This window comes from Leucoraja erinacea, chromosome 23 (genome assembly GCF_028641065.1).
Source record: "Leucoraja erinacea ecotype New England chromosome 23, Leri_hhj_1, whole genome shotgun sequence".
NCBI lineage: Eukaryota > Metazoa > Chordata > Chondrichthyes > Rajiformes > Rajidae > Leucoraja > Leucoraja erinaceus.
In genome coordinates, this window is record NC_073399.1 from 17801013 (window position 1) to 17818941 (window position 17929).

The following is a 17929-nucleotide window of genomic DNA, read 5'->3' on the forward strand; positions in this document are numbered from 1 at the left end:
ATGGTGAAATGCCGTGATGAAAGTTGGGTGGGAATGATGTGCAGATTCCCGCAGAAAGATGAGATAAATAGCATGTGACATTTTCCAAATCTATTTATCTTTGTGGTGTTTGAAGCTTCCATTCCTTACAATGGATTTAGTGACAGCTGAGGGTTTGATAGAATTGGGCTGAACCAAAGAGAAAGGACAATTTGAAAGGGCATAGAATCCAAGCAGCAGGTTCATCATTAGATGCTCCATCATGGTGGTGCACAATAAATATAACATCGATTTTTCGCAACCAGTAGTTGAGATGTAATGCTCTTCAACTTGATAGATCTGATGGCCAACGCATAATGCTGAGATGGTCAACCATCTATTAAAAGCAGTGAATTTCAACAATCACCTTACCCTCTCCCCCACCCAAATGTAATTTGTTTAGTTTAGGTTATTGTCACAAGGTAGAGTGAAAAGCTTTTCTTGCGTGCTAACCAATGAGTAGAAAGACAATACGTAATTACAATTGAGCCATTTACAGTGAAAATATATATGATAAGGGCATAACATTTAGGGCAAGGTAAAGTCCGATTAAGGATAGTCCGAGGGTCACCAATGAGGTAGATAATAATTCAGGACTGCTCTCTAGTTGTGGTAGGATGATTCAGTTGTCTGATACTAACTGGGAAGAAACTGTCCCTGAATCTGGAGGTGTGCGATTTCACACTTCTATACCTTTTGCCCGATGGGAGTGGGGAGAAGAGAGAGTGGCCAGGGTGCGACTTGTCCTTGATTATGCTGCTGGCCTTGCCGAGGCAGTGCGAGGTACAAATGGAGTCAATGAGGGGTGGGGTTTTGATTGAAAGCAAGTGGATACGTGATGGTACTGCACAGCATGTATGAAAGTGGCAGAAACATTTGGTGCCAATGTGTCAAATTGGCAATGCTTACAGCATAATCATACTATTAAGGAATTTAAGTTACCTAAAGGGACGTCAACATCAGGGACTTCATCTATTTCTCCAGTTGAGAAATTATTTTCTTTGCTCTTCCTTTACCCGTTTCGTGCTAACTTTCTCCCACCCCTCCCCCCACCTCATGTTGTGCTTTCAATTGGCTGAAAAATCGTGTTCTTTGTGGATAGTGAGATTTTGAAATTAGACATTTATGCAGACTAAATAATATGTTGAATATTGTTATGATTACTGTGGGATTTGAGTTGAGATTTATTTCCATGTTTGTATTTATTGTTGATATAAATATGCATGTTTTTGGCAAAGAGAATCCCTGGACCCACAAATCAGCCAATTTCTAACCCAGGAATTCAATGGTTTTGGTCCTGCAGATGATCCCATTACATTTCTAATGAACACAATGTACTTTACAGATCCTCTTAAATTACCAAAAGATTTCCACCATGAACCTTTTCATACAGCTGATTTGCACGCCTTAACTATGTGTGAGCTTATTGCATGAAGTTTACAAGATGCTTTCCATCCAAGGACAACCAGTAATTTTTTTTGTCTCCTTCTTCAATAACCTTTTAAATCTCATCTGCTAATTCCCAACTTGTCGTAAACATCTCAAGAGGGACGGAGCAAGATTTGGAAAACAAAAATAGGAAATAAACTAAATGCCCAGATTAAGTCTATGGTGGCCATGATCTACAAATACCCTATCATGAAGTTCCATTCCTGCCTCAGAGATCAAAGTATGGTCAATTCTAATCTCTACAGCTCTTCTGAATTCTTTAATAAAGATAACACAATACAGCATTTCATTTCTGAACTGAATCCATTAATAAATTGGTGGGCAGCTGTTCTAAAGCAAAGGAAAAGTTAACTGATCAGAAGCATTCAGCATGGACATCATACAAAATTGGGCCACATTTAAGAGTTTAAGCAAACCACTCGCACCTGTCATTTCTCCAGAAGGAACTTGCCTCTCCGATCTCCTACAGTTTGAGGCTGCCTGCCTGCCTCATATGCTGCTTCATTATAAGTCCTGAAACAGGAAACAGGCACAGCAGCTTTGAGCATCCAACTCAAGGAATCCTTTAAAAACTTAAAGGTGGTGGCCCCTAGTGGTCTCTTTGAGAAACGCAGTTTAGCCTGCACTTCGAGCAAGTAATCCTGACCACAATGTGTGCAAATAAGCGAGTTCGGTATTCCGACTGCACATGCCCAGGTCAAAGGTCACTCACGATAAACATTCTTGGCAACTGTGCCGCTGCATGTATACAGACCTGCATTTCATCCGTAGTCAGGATCGAACCCAGGTCTCTGAATTGCTACTGGACCATCCACATGCCCTCCCGTGTGTCCCATCCCTGTCCGGGGGCGGCTAGAGATGTCCGGGGTGACCCTGGACTGACGGGAGTCAGACGGGAGTGGCGGCCCAGGCTTACAGCCAGCGCGGAGAAGAAGCGCTAACTCCAGCTCAATTCTGCCTGTCCCGCCGGGTTAACCGACAGCCCTGGACTGATGGGACACCGGCCCAGACCAGTGGCGGCCCAGGCTTACTGCCAGCGCAGAGAAGTAGCTCTAATTCCACTGTTCCGGGTGCAGAAGAAGCATTAACTCCACTACCACCAGTTTAGAGATACATCATGGAAACAGGCCCATTGGCCCACCAAGAAGCCAATTAACCTACAAACCTGCACTTCTTTGGAATAAGGGAGGAAACACAACCACCCGGAGAAAATCCATGCAGGTCACGGAGAGAATGTACAAACTCCGTACAGACAGTACCCGTAATCAGGATCGAACAAGGGCCTCTAGTGCTGTAAGGCAGCAGCTCTACCACTGTGTCTCAGTGCCACTAAATCTTGTAGAAATTATTTCTGAACAAGGCAATCTGTGGGATGGCTCACTCACAGGATACATGATGCACAATGTTGCCCCAGATCACGGCACTACTCTGCAAGTAGCTGGAAATAGTTTGTGCACTGCAGGCATGAATATTAAGGCTTGATGATCAAATGTAGAAATATTAAGGTTTGGCTTGGGCAGTGGAAACGTTAACTAATTACGCTCAAGTGTGAAGCTGTTATCAGCAATGCTAATAAGATACTGACATACATCTCCAGAGCATTTGCTTGAGTGGAGTAAGTGGTGTAATGGTATAAAATGTAATTGGTAAGTCCATGTTAAAAAAAATAGGATGCGCTGTTTTAAGCAAAAATAGAGCACAGGAGAGGAGATAATTCTTAAATAAGTTACTGAATGAGAAAGAAATGTCATGTACACGATAGAAGAGCATTGGATACAAATGAATTAATTACTGAAACACATGCACAGGGCAGATTATTTAGCAGAGGGTAACATCCGGCGACAAATTCTATGAATTTTTACACTAACGACATGTCTTGCAATTTACTGCCTTAACACCGTAACTTTGCATAAAAAGGGCCCAGAGAAGGTGAAAATATTAGTTTCTAAGCGGATTTGAGCAATAAATCATTTGCCTGAGGCATGGATATGCAAATATATTTCAGAACTAAAAGACAAAATTAGCAAACCTCAAGGAAGACGAGAGATTAGAAGAATTCCCCTGGGGTGGATATGTGGAATAGACCCCTGTCAAATGCAATTAAGACTGTCGATTAACTTCTGTTTAAAAAAAAAAGTCATATACATTTCTGGATCGGAATGGAGTAGCACTGGACGAACCAAAAGGAAGTTCTTTGGTACTGAGATTCAGACACAAAGGCATTGGTACAACCCATGCCCAAATCAGGGATCCCATGGTTGGCCTTAAGTTTCAGCAGCCTGCTCTCCTGTAATGAGCAAAAACGTTCAGACAATATTATAGGACTGACATTTCTTGGCATTTTTATTCATTTTGAAGTCAACCATATACAAATATCTTGGTTAATGGTCCCTTGATTAAACCACACAAGCTCTTCAATTTCACTTGTAGTTTTCTGGCAACAATCATTCTTCGTTCTATCTTGCTCATGCAGTCTGAATTCATTTGACCTTTGACAATTTCAACAGATTATTTAACCATAAGGATAGTTCTCACAAATTTGACCACATCCCCACATAATCTTCCAACATCTCCATGCCCAGCAGATATAGTTTAACTTCAGGATTGGATTTACTCGGAGTGGGCGATCCTTTGCCGAGGGTCGCCAGAAGAAGAGCTCCGCCCGCGGGGCCTGTGGTCTTTAACACCGTGAAGCCAGCGGTTTCCGATAAGAAGTGGCCGACTCGAGAGCTCCATGCCGCGGAATGTTCCAATCCATCCCAACGCCGGAGTTTTGATCATCCCGACGAGAGGGCCTGGACATCAGACCGTCGGCAACGGCAAACGCGGAGCATTCAAGGCCCCGACCACAGTGAATAAAGAGGAAGATGACTGAACATTATTGCCTCCCATCACAGTGAGGAATGGTGATTCCACTGTGTATGTTTATGTTACATTTTATTTTATGTGTGTATTGTGTTATTTTCACTTAGTATGGGAACTTAAATTTCACTGTACCTTATTGGTTAAGTGACTAAATGGCATTTGAAAGAGAATGGGCTAATTATGGACAGTCAGCAAGGCTTTGTCCGCGGCAGGTCGTGTCTTAAGAACCCAATCGATTATTTTGATGAGGTGACTGTGCTGAGGATGAGGGTAGGGAGATGAATGCTGACTACATGGATTTTAGTAAGGAATTTGATAAAGTTCCTTATGGTAGGCTGATCAAGAAGATTAAGATGCCTGGGTATTATGACTTGGTCATTTGGATTCAGAACTGGTTTACTCATGGAAGACAGGGTTGTTGTGGAAGGATGTTATGGAGGTGTGTGACCAGATTTTGTAGGGATCTGTGCTGGGACTTCTATTGTTGTGATATATACATATATAAGCAACTTGGACGTAAATGTAGATGGGTTGGTTAGTAAATTTGTTGACAGCAAAATTGGTAATGTTACTGACAGTGAGGAAGGCTGTCAATGTATTCAGCTCGGTATAGATCAGCTGCTGAACTATTCAGAGAAATGGCAGATGGAGTTTACTTTGAGCAAGTGTGAGGTGTTGCTCTTTGAGAGATTGAATGTAATGGGAGAGTGTACAGTTAATGCAAGACCCTTAACAGCATTGATGTACAAAGGGATCATAATGAGCGAGTCTATAGTTCCTGAAGGTGGTAGCGCACGTAGATAGAATGGTAAAGGACCAGTCATCAGTCTGAAGTAGTCCCAACCCAAAACATCTCCTATCCATGTTCTCCAGAGATACTGCCTGACCTGCAGTGTACTGTCTTCCCAGCACTTTGTAAACCAGCATCTGCAGTTCCTTGTTTCTCCAGAGGTTAGCTAATGTTGTTTCCAAATCCAGGAAGGATGGTAGGAATAGATTAGGAAGCTATGGACCAGTGAGACTTACATCTATGGTAAAAAATGATTAGGGTTAAGATGTACCATTGGAAAGGTAGGACAGTGTCCGCATATGAGAAGGTTACAAAGAAAATTGATGAAGGCAAGCCAATAGGCATTGGTATACATGGACTTTCGTAAGGATTTTGACATGGCAGGCTTGTCCAGATATTTAAGGCACAAAGAATCCAAGGTGATTTGGCTAACTGGATCCAAAATTGGCTTGGTGATAGGTTGCAGAGGATTGGGGTAGGGTGTCGTTTTCCCGACTGAATGTCTATAACGAGTGGCATAGTGCAAGGGTCATTGCTGGGACCTTTGTCGTTTGTCTTATGTTTATAATGACTAGGATGAGCTTGTTGGTGATGTGATAAGTAAGTTTGATGCAGTTGATGCAGTCATAAGTAGCAGGGATGGTTGCTTGAGGACACAGAGGGACGTAGGTCAGTTGGAAAGTTGGACAGAGTGGTATTTAATCCAAACAGGTGTGAGGCGACTGCATTTTGAATGATCTAATACCAGCAGGACATATACATTAAACGGAAAGGACCTTAGAAGTGTAAAGGGAGACCGTATAGTACAAGTTCATAGCTCTCTGATAACAGTGACACAGATGGACAGAGTATTCTTCTTATCAAGTCCACATCACAAGATTAGAAATTGTTCAGCCAGTTGAACAGACTTCTCGGCATCTGCATACAATGGCATCTTGCGCTTCTTGTGCTTCTTGTGCGTAGTGGTGGAAAGATTGGGAGAAACAGAGCGGCGAGGTGAACGCTCTTTCCTTGATCCCAACAGAGTTATGAAGAAGATGTTTAACTTATTTACCTTCATAAGTAGGGCTATAAAGTATAAGAGTTGGGACATCATGTTGCAGCTGTATGAGGCATTGGTTAGGCCACATTTGTAGAGAAGATGTTATTGTGCAGAAGAAATTCATCAGGAGGTGGCTTGGAACAGATGGGTCGAGTTGCAAGAGAGGCTGGGATTGTTCTAAGTGTATCACAGGAAGCTGAGTGGTGACCTAATGGGTGAATATAAAAATAATCAGCATAGACACGGTAAATGGTCTTCGACTTTTTCCAAAGATACGGGCGTCTAAACCTAAAAGACACAGGTTTAAGTAAAGGATTAAAATATTTCAAGGAGATCTGTGGGGCATGTTTTTCATCCAGAGGATGGTGGAACAAGCTGCCAACGGAGGTGGTAGAGGCAGATACAATCCCAGCATTTAAAAAGCATTTGAATAGTTAAATCGATAGTGAAGGAATAGAGGGATATGGGCCAAATGCAGGAAAATGAGATTAGCTTAGATAAGCACCTCGATAGCATGTTAGTCAGGCTGTATGGCCTATTTCCATGCTATACAACTATATATCTCTGCTCACGGAAAGCAAACCAAGAGTAGAAAGGTATGATTTTTAGCTAACTATTTGAACCTTCTATTTGGAATTTAAAAAAATGTTTTCCCAAATTCTTTCATCAACAACCAATAAGCAAACTAACCAATTTGTTTTGATGATTATTAAAAATAATTCATTTAAGCAAATTATCCAGAACATTGTAAAAATCATTAAAACATTCTCACCAACTTAAATAATTTTTGTAAAAAATGGAAATGTCTTTATTCTTCTATTTGATTTGATTCAAACCTGAAGCTGTTTTTATGTCTATCTTCGGTGTAAACCAGCATCTGCAGTTCTTTCCTACACATCTTGAATTGTCCTTGGAAATTAATGATCTCAGCAATTCTGCATCAGATCAGACATAGTGCAGGATTTGAGAGCAGGCTCCCTCGGAGCTCGGTGCCTCAACAAGCTCCTGTTCTAACATTGGAATGCATCACAAGTCCAGCAGTGATGCATTCGATGCATTTTCTGAAAGGCAACACTTTTAACAGTGAAGTATTTTATCAGTGCTGCCCTGAAAGGCCAACCTCATTTTTTTACTTCACCCTTAGGTTCTGGTCATACTTAGGATGAAGAAATGAGTCAGAAGATAGGTGCCAAATTGGGATCATGAAAACAAATGTGAGCCTCAGCTACTGAGTTGAATCATTTAGGTGGCACCTGGGGGAAAGTAGACACAACAGTCAAATGACATCAAAGCCTTTGTTGTGTACATTCTTGCAGCCAGCACACACGGTTGCTGCAAATTTACAAGCCCTGCTTTTCTTTAGGACCTTGTGTTTGCCGATTTGCTTCGACAGAATGCGGTTTCTCTGTTTTTAGAAGCAGTTTGAATCTGGAAGCCAGAGGCAGAAGGAAAAAAAAAATCAAATTTAAAATGAAAAGAACACACATGGCCAACCCCTCAGAAGTGTCTGCAAATGATTGGTACTTGGGAAGCTTCAGAACACACAACAATTAGAGGAAGTGTGCTTTGATCTGAGTTGCAATGAAAAGCTGGTGACTAGTGAGTCGCGAGAAACGTCTAAAGTCAGGACAGATAAAACATTTTAAAACAACAATTATTCTGGTGGTACATTTCTGGTATAATTAATCATGTGTTTTAAATTTAACAGATTAAAGTCAAACTGAGATCTTAATGATTCACAATTATCAAATTTTGTTACGGAAAATAAAAAATGTTTTCAGCAGCAGGTAGAGGACATGTGACAATGCAGCTTTTCAACTTATTTATTGCAGTAGCAATTTGACAAAAAAACTGAGTAAATACTTTGGAAAAAACAATCCTCTCTCAGAGAGATGATGCCAAAAATCTTCAGCATTGATTTATATTCTGTTGCTTTCTGCTTTATATTTTTTGATGCGTAAGCATTCATATCATTTGCATTGGTTGGTGAATCTGTGGAATTCATTGCTACATATGGCTGTGGAGGCCAAGTCATTGGGTATTTTTAAAGCGGAGATTGATAGGTTCTCGATTCGTGAGGGTGTCAAAGGTTACTGGGAAAAGGCAGGAAAATGGGGTTGAGGGAAAAATAAGTCGGCCGCGATCGAATGGCGGAGGGGACTCGATGGGCCAAATGGCCTAATTCTGTCCTATGTCTTTCGATGTTACACTAATATTCCATTAATAAGGCCTTTGCCTTAATTATATGAATGCCAAAGCCTATGACAGAGGCCATCAAAAATGCATGCTAACTTTGGTCCAAATTTTGCCAGAAATATTAAAGCTACAGAATTGAACAATCAGCTAAAGTAGAGAACTTTACTGTCAGCCCGTTTTTTCTCAACTTGCAAAATCATTCTTTTAGAATGAAAAAATATGCTATTATCAAGTTAAAATGTGAGAAGGTCATGCAAATGCATAAAGAAGGTGATTTTCAGCAAATATTTTAGGAGACCAACCAACTTGAAGCTACTGCTCCAATTTAGACAGTTTACTCCAATCTCCTTGATAAAGGAGTAGAAGGGAGTAGGGGATCATCATGGAGCTGATTACTGGTGACATTTATAGAGGCTGAATGGCATTTTGGTGGCTGTAACTCCCCTCATACTCCCTCCTAACACCAATTGAGTGCTTGGGAATAAATATGATGGTGTTAGTCTCAAGCACTATTTAATGGGTGGGGTACGCATTACTTCATGTTCAAAGTGACTGGGATTGGGAACAATACATTGGAAGACATTCTGACCAAAGCTCCAGCAACATTCATGGTAAATATCTGCAAGGATCCAACTACAAATGATTACTGTACTGCTTCACAGAAGTCACCAAAATTAAGGGAATGCTTCCTCATAGTTTAGTTGAGTTTATTATTGTCATGTGTCCAAAGGTATTCTGAAAACCTTTCTTTGTTGTGTACTATCCAGTCAACAACATGATTATACGATTACAACCTAGCCGTCCACAGTGTACAGATACAGGATAAAGGGTATATTATTTAGTGCAAGATAACTCAAAGATAGCTCAAAGGTCTCAGATGAGATAGATTGTAAGTCAGGACCACACTCCAGCAGGTGAGAGGACGGTTCAGTTGCCTGATAACAGCTGGGAAGAAACTATCCCTGAATCTGGAAGTATGTGTTTTCAAACTTCTGTACCTCTTGCCTAATGGGAGAAGGGAGAAGAGGAAGTGATCGGGGTGAGACTGGTCCTTGATTATGCTGGTGGCCTTGCCAAGGCAGCGTGAAGTGTAGATGGAGTCCATGGAAGGGAGGTTGGTTTGCGTGATGGTCTGGGCTACATCCACAACTGCAATTTCTTGCCGTCTTGGATGGAACTGTTCGCAAACTATGCTGCAATGCATCCCAATAAAATGCTTTCTTTGGCACATCTTGGGGATATGCTGAATATCCTAAGCCTTCTAAGAAGCGTTATCCAGGACAAATTGCTGGTGAAATTAATTCCTGAGAACTTGAAGCTTTTGACATGATACAATACAACTATATTTATCCCAGGAGGGAAATTGATCAGCCAACAGTCATAAAACACAAGATACATGAAACATGAAATTAAAGTGACGAGTAGAAAGGATTGGGAATCTGCAAAGATTTGGGGGGGGGGGGGGGGCGGGGAGGGGAGGGGAGTCAGTCTACCTCATGACAGAAGAGGGGGTTGATGTTGTACAGTTTGAAAGCCACACGGAAGAAGGATCTCCTGTGGCGTTCTGTACTGCATTTTGGTGGAACCAATCTGTTGCTGAAGGTACTTCTCAGGTTGACTAGTGTGTCATGGAGGGAGTGAGTTGTATTGTCCAAGTTTGAGGAGCATCCGTCCTCGAAGACCATCTCCCATAAATCCAAATGCACTCTCAGGACGGAGCCATCTCCACGTCAGGTGCCTTCAATGTATGTCAAATAGAGCTTATTTCTCCTCATCTGGACCTCGTCCAACAGGACGTCCGATGTCTAATGCAAGGGTTTTGTGTGCCTCAGTCTATGAGCCACATTGGCCCTAGCAGTGGAACTACTGCCTTACAGCGCCAGAGGCCCGGGTTCAATCCTGACCACAGATGCTTGTCTGCACAGAGTTTGTACATTCTCCCCGTGACCTGCGTGTGTTTTCTCCAATATATTCGGTTTCCTCCCATATTCCAAAGACGTACAGGTGGGCTCGGTGGGCCGAAGAGCCTGTTTTCATGCTGTATCTCTAAACTAAGCTAAAAAACCCACCTGAATTGGGGGGGAGGGGGATGCAATAAGGCAAGAGAGTATTCCATTGAGAGTTGGGACGATTCAAACAAGAGGACATGACTTGAAAATTAAGGGACAGAGGTTTAGGGGTAACATGAGGGGGAACTTCTTTACTCAGAGAGTGGTAGCTGTGTGGAATGAGCTTCCAGTGGAAGTGGTGGAGGCAGGCTCGATTTTATCATTTAAAAATAAATCGGATAGGTATATGGACGGGAAAGGAATGGGGGGGTTATGGTCTGAGTGCAGGTAGATGGGATTAGGGGAAAATAAGTGTTCGGCACGGACTTGAATGGCCGAGATGGCCTGTTTTCCGTGCTGTAATTGTTATATGGTTACTACACGGTAAATAGGAAGACATTGAGTGGCGAGGAAGGACAGAAGAAGTCTCCGCAGATCAGTCCACAGATCCTTAGAGTCAGTAAAGTGCAAAAGAGTCATACACAATGTTTAGAAGAGAGAGATCTAGATTGTGGGCTGAAGGGCTTGTTCCTGTACTTTTCTATGTTCTATGTAAAATTGCTCCCTGTCGATTTTCCCTGACATTACTGACAAAAGGGACTTCTATGTTACAAATGCCCTAAAAATTCTACCATTTTCCATACATGTTGGTTCAGGCAATTCTATCAGAGGGAGCCAGTTGGTTTATTCCAAATGTTTGTTGAACTGTAGTGTGTCATGGACAATCTAGTTTATACTTATTCAGAATTGTGGCATGATGCAATTATAAGGGAAGCAGATGCAGTGTGGCAGCAACATATTCTAGTTTCCCACCCAGTCGGACGGTATCCTGATTTGGAAATGTTGTTGCGTCTCCTTGATCTCTACTGTTAAAATCCCAGAGCCCCCCTATCTAACATCGCCATGGGAATAACATTGCCAGATGTACTGCAGCAGTTCAAGCTCCAAGTTCCCACTGTCTTCTAAAGGATGGGCTATAAATGCTGGATTTGCTGGTGATCCCTTCATCCCCGGAAGCTTTTAAACATTGTCTGGAAGTAATTGTCCATAATTATCAAGTTATTCATTTTTTACTATCATTCGTGATTGAAAATCAACCTCACACCAAGAAAATGTCCACTTGGCTTTGATGCAGGAACGTTGCAGATATTGACAGCGAGGTTTGGCAAGCACAACCGGGGTGGCCAAATGCATTGGTGGAAGTCTCCAGACCCCAATATTATTCTCTGCTTGACCTATGTATTTGTTCATAAAATATTTCAGCAGAGCTGCCCAGCTCAGTTTATTGGTGTCATCCTGCATGGGATATGGCAGCGCTAGACATGAAAATATATGGAAAAAAATCCCAAAAAGCTGAAAGATTAGAACAGTTAACTTAGTTCCTTCACATCTTGGGAACGTTATTGTAACCACAACTAACGGGGTAAGATATGTAGAATTCCAAAGATCGCCTGAATCTTCACTTTGACCAACCTACTTCCTACATATATTGCAAGGGGGGGGGCAGATGCAATACGCCCATCCAGTTAATCTTTCAAATCTTTGTATCTCTTTTACGCAACCAGGCAGATCTGAGTCCTCTCATGGCAATCGGTCCCAGGAAATTCTACTACTACAGGGTTTATGTTGGCTGCAACAGTTATCAATCGAATCTGCTGGATCTCCCGGTTGCTAACCATTTTAACGCCCCTTCCCATTTCCATATGGACCTTTCTGTCCTGGGCCTCCTCCATTGTCATTGAGGCTACACACAAACTGGAGGAACAGCACCTGGACTTGTACCTATTTCTCCCCTCCACCTACCCCTCGACCTGCATTCCTTTCTCTGGCTTCACAGTTTGAAACTCTTCCATCCTTTTGTCTCACAGTTTAAAAAAAGTTATCTGGCCTTTGTCCAACCATCTGCCTATCAACACCCCGCCCCCTCCCTCCTTTGCTGAGATCACCTATTATCTGCCATACTTTGTCATGTCCCACCTCTCTTCTAGCTTTCTGGCACCCCTACCTCCGCAATACATCTGAAGAAGGTCCCAAACCGAAACGTCACCTAAAAAGATGGCGGACTGCGGGGGTGATGCGCCGTTGTGTATGGCCGCTCCTCCTGCAGTCCGTCCTTTCTCCCTTTTTTATTTTTATTTTTAGTCCTGTCCGTGTGAAATTTTAATTGGAAGTCTTCTTTTATGTGGTGGGTGGGGGGGGGGGGGGAAGGGGGGAAACTGTTTAAATCCCAGTCCTACCTGGTCGGAGAAGCGGTTTTCTTCCAAACCGCTTCTTCGTCCTCTCTGTGCGGCCTACCGTCGAGCTGGAGCAGCGCTGGAGCGGCGTTTCCTGCCGGGACTGCGGGGCTTCGCCGGCGGTACAGATGCTGGGACACCAACACCAACGCGGAGCGGGCGATGCCTTACCGGGTCGCCTTCGGGTAAGCTCCGGAGCACTGGGAACATCGCTGAGCTGCGGCTGCAGAGCGTCCAGCCGCGGGCTGGCGGCACTGGATTTCAACGCCGCGGCGCCTGGTGTCCGAGCTCGCCAGTGTCAGCGGTCCGGCCAGCGCGGCCTGAGAACTTTGGACACTGCAGTCTTCAGGGAGGAAGCGGCCGCTTCAGTCCAGGCCGCTGAAGAATCGTTCACCCGACGCCGATGATCCAGCTTCGCGGCAGAGGGCCTGAGAACATCGAGTTGGCTGAGGAGGCCACATATAGACCCCGACCTCGGGTGGACTATGAGGGGGAGAACTGGATAATTTTAGTGCCTTCCCTCACAGTGAATTCTGCTGTGGGGGGACGTTTCTTGTTGATTTCTATAGTGTACTGTTCTGTGTCTTTTTTCTCTTTTTTTTGTTTTTATGGATTTATTGACATTTGATCTGTTCAATTAATTTAATCAATCTCTGTAAAACACTTTGGTTCAAATACTGGTTTTGTTGAAAAGTGCTATATAAATAAAGATTATTATTATTATTATTATTATTATTATCCATGTTCTCCAGGGATGCTGCCTGACCCGCTGAGTTGCTCCAGCACTTTGTGTCATTTGTTTCAATTAAGATCAAATTTAAGTTGAGTTTATTGCCATTTGCACCAACACAGTGAGTACAGCGCTGCAGTAGAGTTGCTGCCTTACAGCGAATGCAGCGCCGGATTCGATCCAGACTACGGGTGCTGTCTGCACGTAGTTTGTACGTTCTCCCCGCGATCTGCGTGGGTTTTACCCGAGATCTTTGGTTTCCTCCTATACTCCAAAGACGTACAGGTATGTAGGTAAATTGGCTTGGTAAATGTAAAAATGGTCCCTAGTGTGTGTAGGATTGTGTGAGTGTGCGGGGATTTCTGTTCGGCGTGGACCCGGTGGGCCGAAGGGCCTGTTACCGCGCCGTATCTCAAAACTAAAATCGCCAGGTACAATGAAAAATTGGCTGCAGCAGTAACACTGACACATAGACTCAGGCAAAAAACAGAAAATAAATTACACATAAATTACACAAATGTCTAAAAGAAAAAAGATTGTGCAAGAAACATGACATTAGTGCAAATCAATTAGTGATTAAAAAAAAGTCCATGATAGTGCATGAGATGGTCCAAATAAGTTTTGTTGCTGAGATAAGTTTAGGATTGCGTTGGCTGGTTCAAGAATAGATGTAGGGGACTAGCTGGTCCTGAATCTGGTGATGTAGGATTTCAAGCTTCAATACCCGCTGCCTGATTAGAGCAGTGACAGGAAGGCATGGCAGATTTAGGGGGATAAATGATGATAGCCTTCAACTACAAGTTCCTAACTCAAACATTACCAACAATTTGTCCTGGGCCGTCCATATTGAAGCAATGGCCAAGAAGGCACGTCAACACCTGAGAAAACTAAGTTGGGCATAACTCCTCCCTCTTACTAACTCCTATGGATGCGAGGGTGCAAAGCATCCTATCAAGATGCATCACAACTTGGGTCTGGCTGCAGCTCTGCTCACGATCACAAGAATTTGCTGAGAATTGTAACCCAGTCCATTACACAAAACACGCAGGTCCCTTATAAATCTTCAAAGGAGTGGAGAGATACCAGAGAGACAAAGGGGATAGAAAAACAAAGGAGAAGAGAGACAGGGTGGAGAGAAATGAGGAGAGAGTGGAATTCAGGGGAGAGCAAGAGAGTGGAGATGGAAGATAGTGGGAGCAGAGAGAAAGAAGAAAGTCATTAAAGAGGTAAAGAGAGAAAGGAGGATGGAAGAGAAATATGGAAGTGTAGAGCGAGAGAGAGGGAAAGAGGGAGGGAGAGAAATTATAAATGGTCATGAAAGAACATGTGAGGCCACGTGCTATATTCCAATCGAGACTGATTGGCAAAGAGCTTTTGCTTGAACCAGAAAATGTTGTAAATCAGACAGAACACTTCCTGATTTATGGAGCATGCAGCCAGACCCACAGGAGGCAATGAGTGCCAACACAAAATGCACGTTAAGAAATAAAATGACAGATTGGAAAAGCATAAAATTAATTCCAATGAAGCAGAATTAGTAGCCTACTCCATTTAACTCAGTACTTCTTTAGTCTGCCGAGCATACAGTGCTGCTTGCCTTCATTTGAAAATTAGATCTACAGTCAGATCCTATACCTTGCATAAAGTAATAATACTCACGTACTCAGTGTCCCAGGACCAATGGCAAAATGCAGGGTTTCATATACAAAGTATAGTTCATTAGACTTTGGTGAATTTCAGTTTAAGCATTTGAAAAGTCCAAAAGATTTTTAATAAAAAATCAGCAAAATACAAATGGTTTTGTTTTATTTGCCACCTTTTATTTCACATTAATTAATTAAATGCAAAATCCCAGCGAGGACTAGAAATTTAGTGAATTTGATTATTTGGATTGGAGCGGCATGGTGGCGTAGCAGTAGAGTTGCTGCCTTACAGCGCTTGCAGCGCCAGAGACCCGGGTTTGATCCCGACTACGGGTGCTGTCTGTACAGAGTTTATACGTTCTCCCCATGACCGAGCGGTTTTTCTCCTAAATCTTCGTTTTCCTCCCAGACTCCAAAGACGTACAGGTATGTAGATTAATTGGCTTGGTGTATGTGTAAATTGTCCCTGGTGTGTGTAGGATAGTGTTAATGTGTGGGGATCGCACAGACTCGGTGGGCCGAAGGTTCTGTTTCCGCACTGTATCTCTAAACTAAACTAAACTTCATTGATCCTCATGGGTAAAAAATGCACTTATCCAACGCATTCAGGAGATAGAGACAAAAAAGTTCAGCCCACTCCAATAAGTGATTCCCTGCACACCAACACTATCCTACACACACTAGGTACAATTTACAATAATGCCATGCCAATTAGCCTGCAAACCTGTACGTCTTTGGAGTGTGGGTGGAAACCGGAGCAGGCGGAGAAAACTCACGCAGGTTACAGACAGCACCTGTAGTCAGGATCCAACCCAGGTCCCTGGCGCTGTAAGGCAGAAACTCTACCTCTGCGCCACCATGCCGCCCAGCTGTTCAAAAAGAAGAATGTTTCCACTGTTTCCTTTCCCTGAATCCTTTTGTTTATAGATGATCAGTGTACGCACAACATTCACAGTCCAGGCTGCCAGAACTCACCCCATTTAATTATAATCTCTTGCAGTTTAGTTTTGTTTAGAGATACAGCATGGAAACAGGCCCTTTGGCCTACTGAGTCCATGCTGACCAATGATCACCCGTATACTAGTTCTATCCTACACACTAGGGACAATTTACAGAAGCCATCTTTTGCTACTTCAGCAGAAGAGTAGGACACCAGCACAGCTGATAGAGCTGATGCCTCACCTGGGTTTCCTCCCTGACCTACTGTTGTCTCTCTGTGGAGTTTGCAAGCTCTCCCTGGTACTACATGGGTTTCCCCTGTATATTCCAGTTTCCTCCCACATCCCAAAGTCATGCAAATTGGCAGGTCCTTTGGTGTTGTAAAATGGGTGAGTGGGTAGGTGTGTGGGAGAACGTGGTGGGACCTGATATAAATAGAGGAGGAATAGAAACATGGGTTTGCAGTAATTGGGTGCTTGATGGACAGCACAGACTTGGTGAGCTGAAGGGCCTGTTCCCATGCTCTAAGACACAAGGAGTGCACATGCTTTCAATTTTTCCCTCACCTGTTTTAAATATAATTTACCATCCAAATGCTGAAATACATTACTCGCCAAACCACTGACAGAACCATTACAACTAAGTTATATCTATCTCCGTGTCTATCTTTGTGTCTTCGTGCGCATCTAATTGTGTCTATCTTTAGTTTAAACCAGCATCTGTAGTTCCTTTTTATACAACAAAGTTCAACTAACTTCACCTTTCTCTGCTGAAGTATTTGGTTAATGCATTTGGACTAACAAAAGATTTAGTTTTCAAAGGGATTTAAAGGGTGTATTTGAAGATATGAAGTTTGTCAGCCGTGATAATCAGTCATTTCCCGTGATCAGAAAAATGATTGTCCTGCATTTTCATGCTTTCATTTTACCATAGGATAAGTAAGCCCTTTAGCAGACCAAACACTTGGAGACTCATTCCCAATGTGTTATGTTGCGTGAGAACATAACTTGCCATAATATTTGTGGTACAATTTCTTTTCAAAACGTTCCAATATGTGGTAAGATAATTTGATCTCAGCTGTTTTCATCTTTGGAACCCATACTAGATTTAAACTTCTTGTGTGTTTATAAAAAAAAATTAAATGATGTGTTTGGTTTGAAAGTGTGCCAAATAAGATATTTGCATATCTTCCACCAATTAATGAAACCAGCACTTGTTTAAATTCTCACAAAGCTGCTGTAGATGGTCAGATCACCAAAATGATACTGTACAGACTGCTTCGTTTTGTGCCAAAAATATTTTGAGGACAATTAACAGTATCCATGAAAAGTACAGAGATTTATTTCAGCTAATGGTACTTTTCCTCACTTTGTATCATTGCCTGAATGGTAATTGGATTTTAATGTCGATGCCTTAAATAAAGATGATTATGATGTAAAATGACTTTGGCACTTCCAGAGCCATGGCAGGTAAAATACTTGGATCAAACCACAAAATCAGTTGAATGTTTTTTCAACATTGGGACTTTCTAAGAAAAATGCCGCTACGTTTCACTCATAAAAAGGTGGCCAAGATGTGTGGTGGCCATCAGTCAAGCTTCATGCACGTACCAATCAATTGTTTGTTAATTTGTTTTGTACCAATATGGCAGTTCTCCAACAAGGAGAAGTTTTCCAGCTGCAGTATCAGTGAACATCATTAGTTATGCATAGTATTTAAGTTGTATTACTGAATACAAGCCATTTCAGTTCTTGGATAATAAATCACTTTATTAATGCTTTATATTTCTCTACCACAGAAAGCAATTGAAGCCAACTCATTAAATATATGCAAGAAGGAGTTTTATATTGTTCTTGATGCTAGAGGGATCAGGGAATATGGGAGAAATCTAGAAAAGGGTAGTGAATTTGGATGTTCTACCGTGAACATATTAAATTGGAAGAACAGATTTATATGGTCAAATGTTCTGCATTCT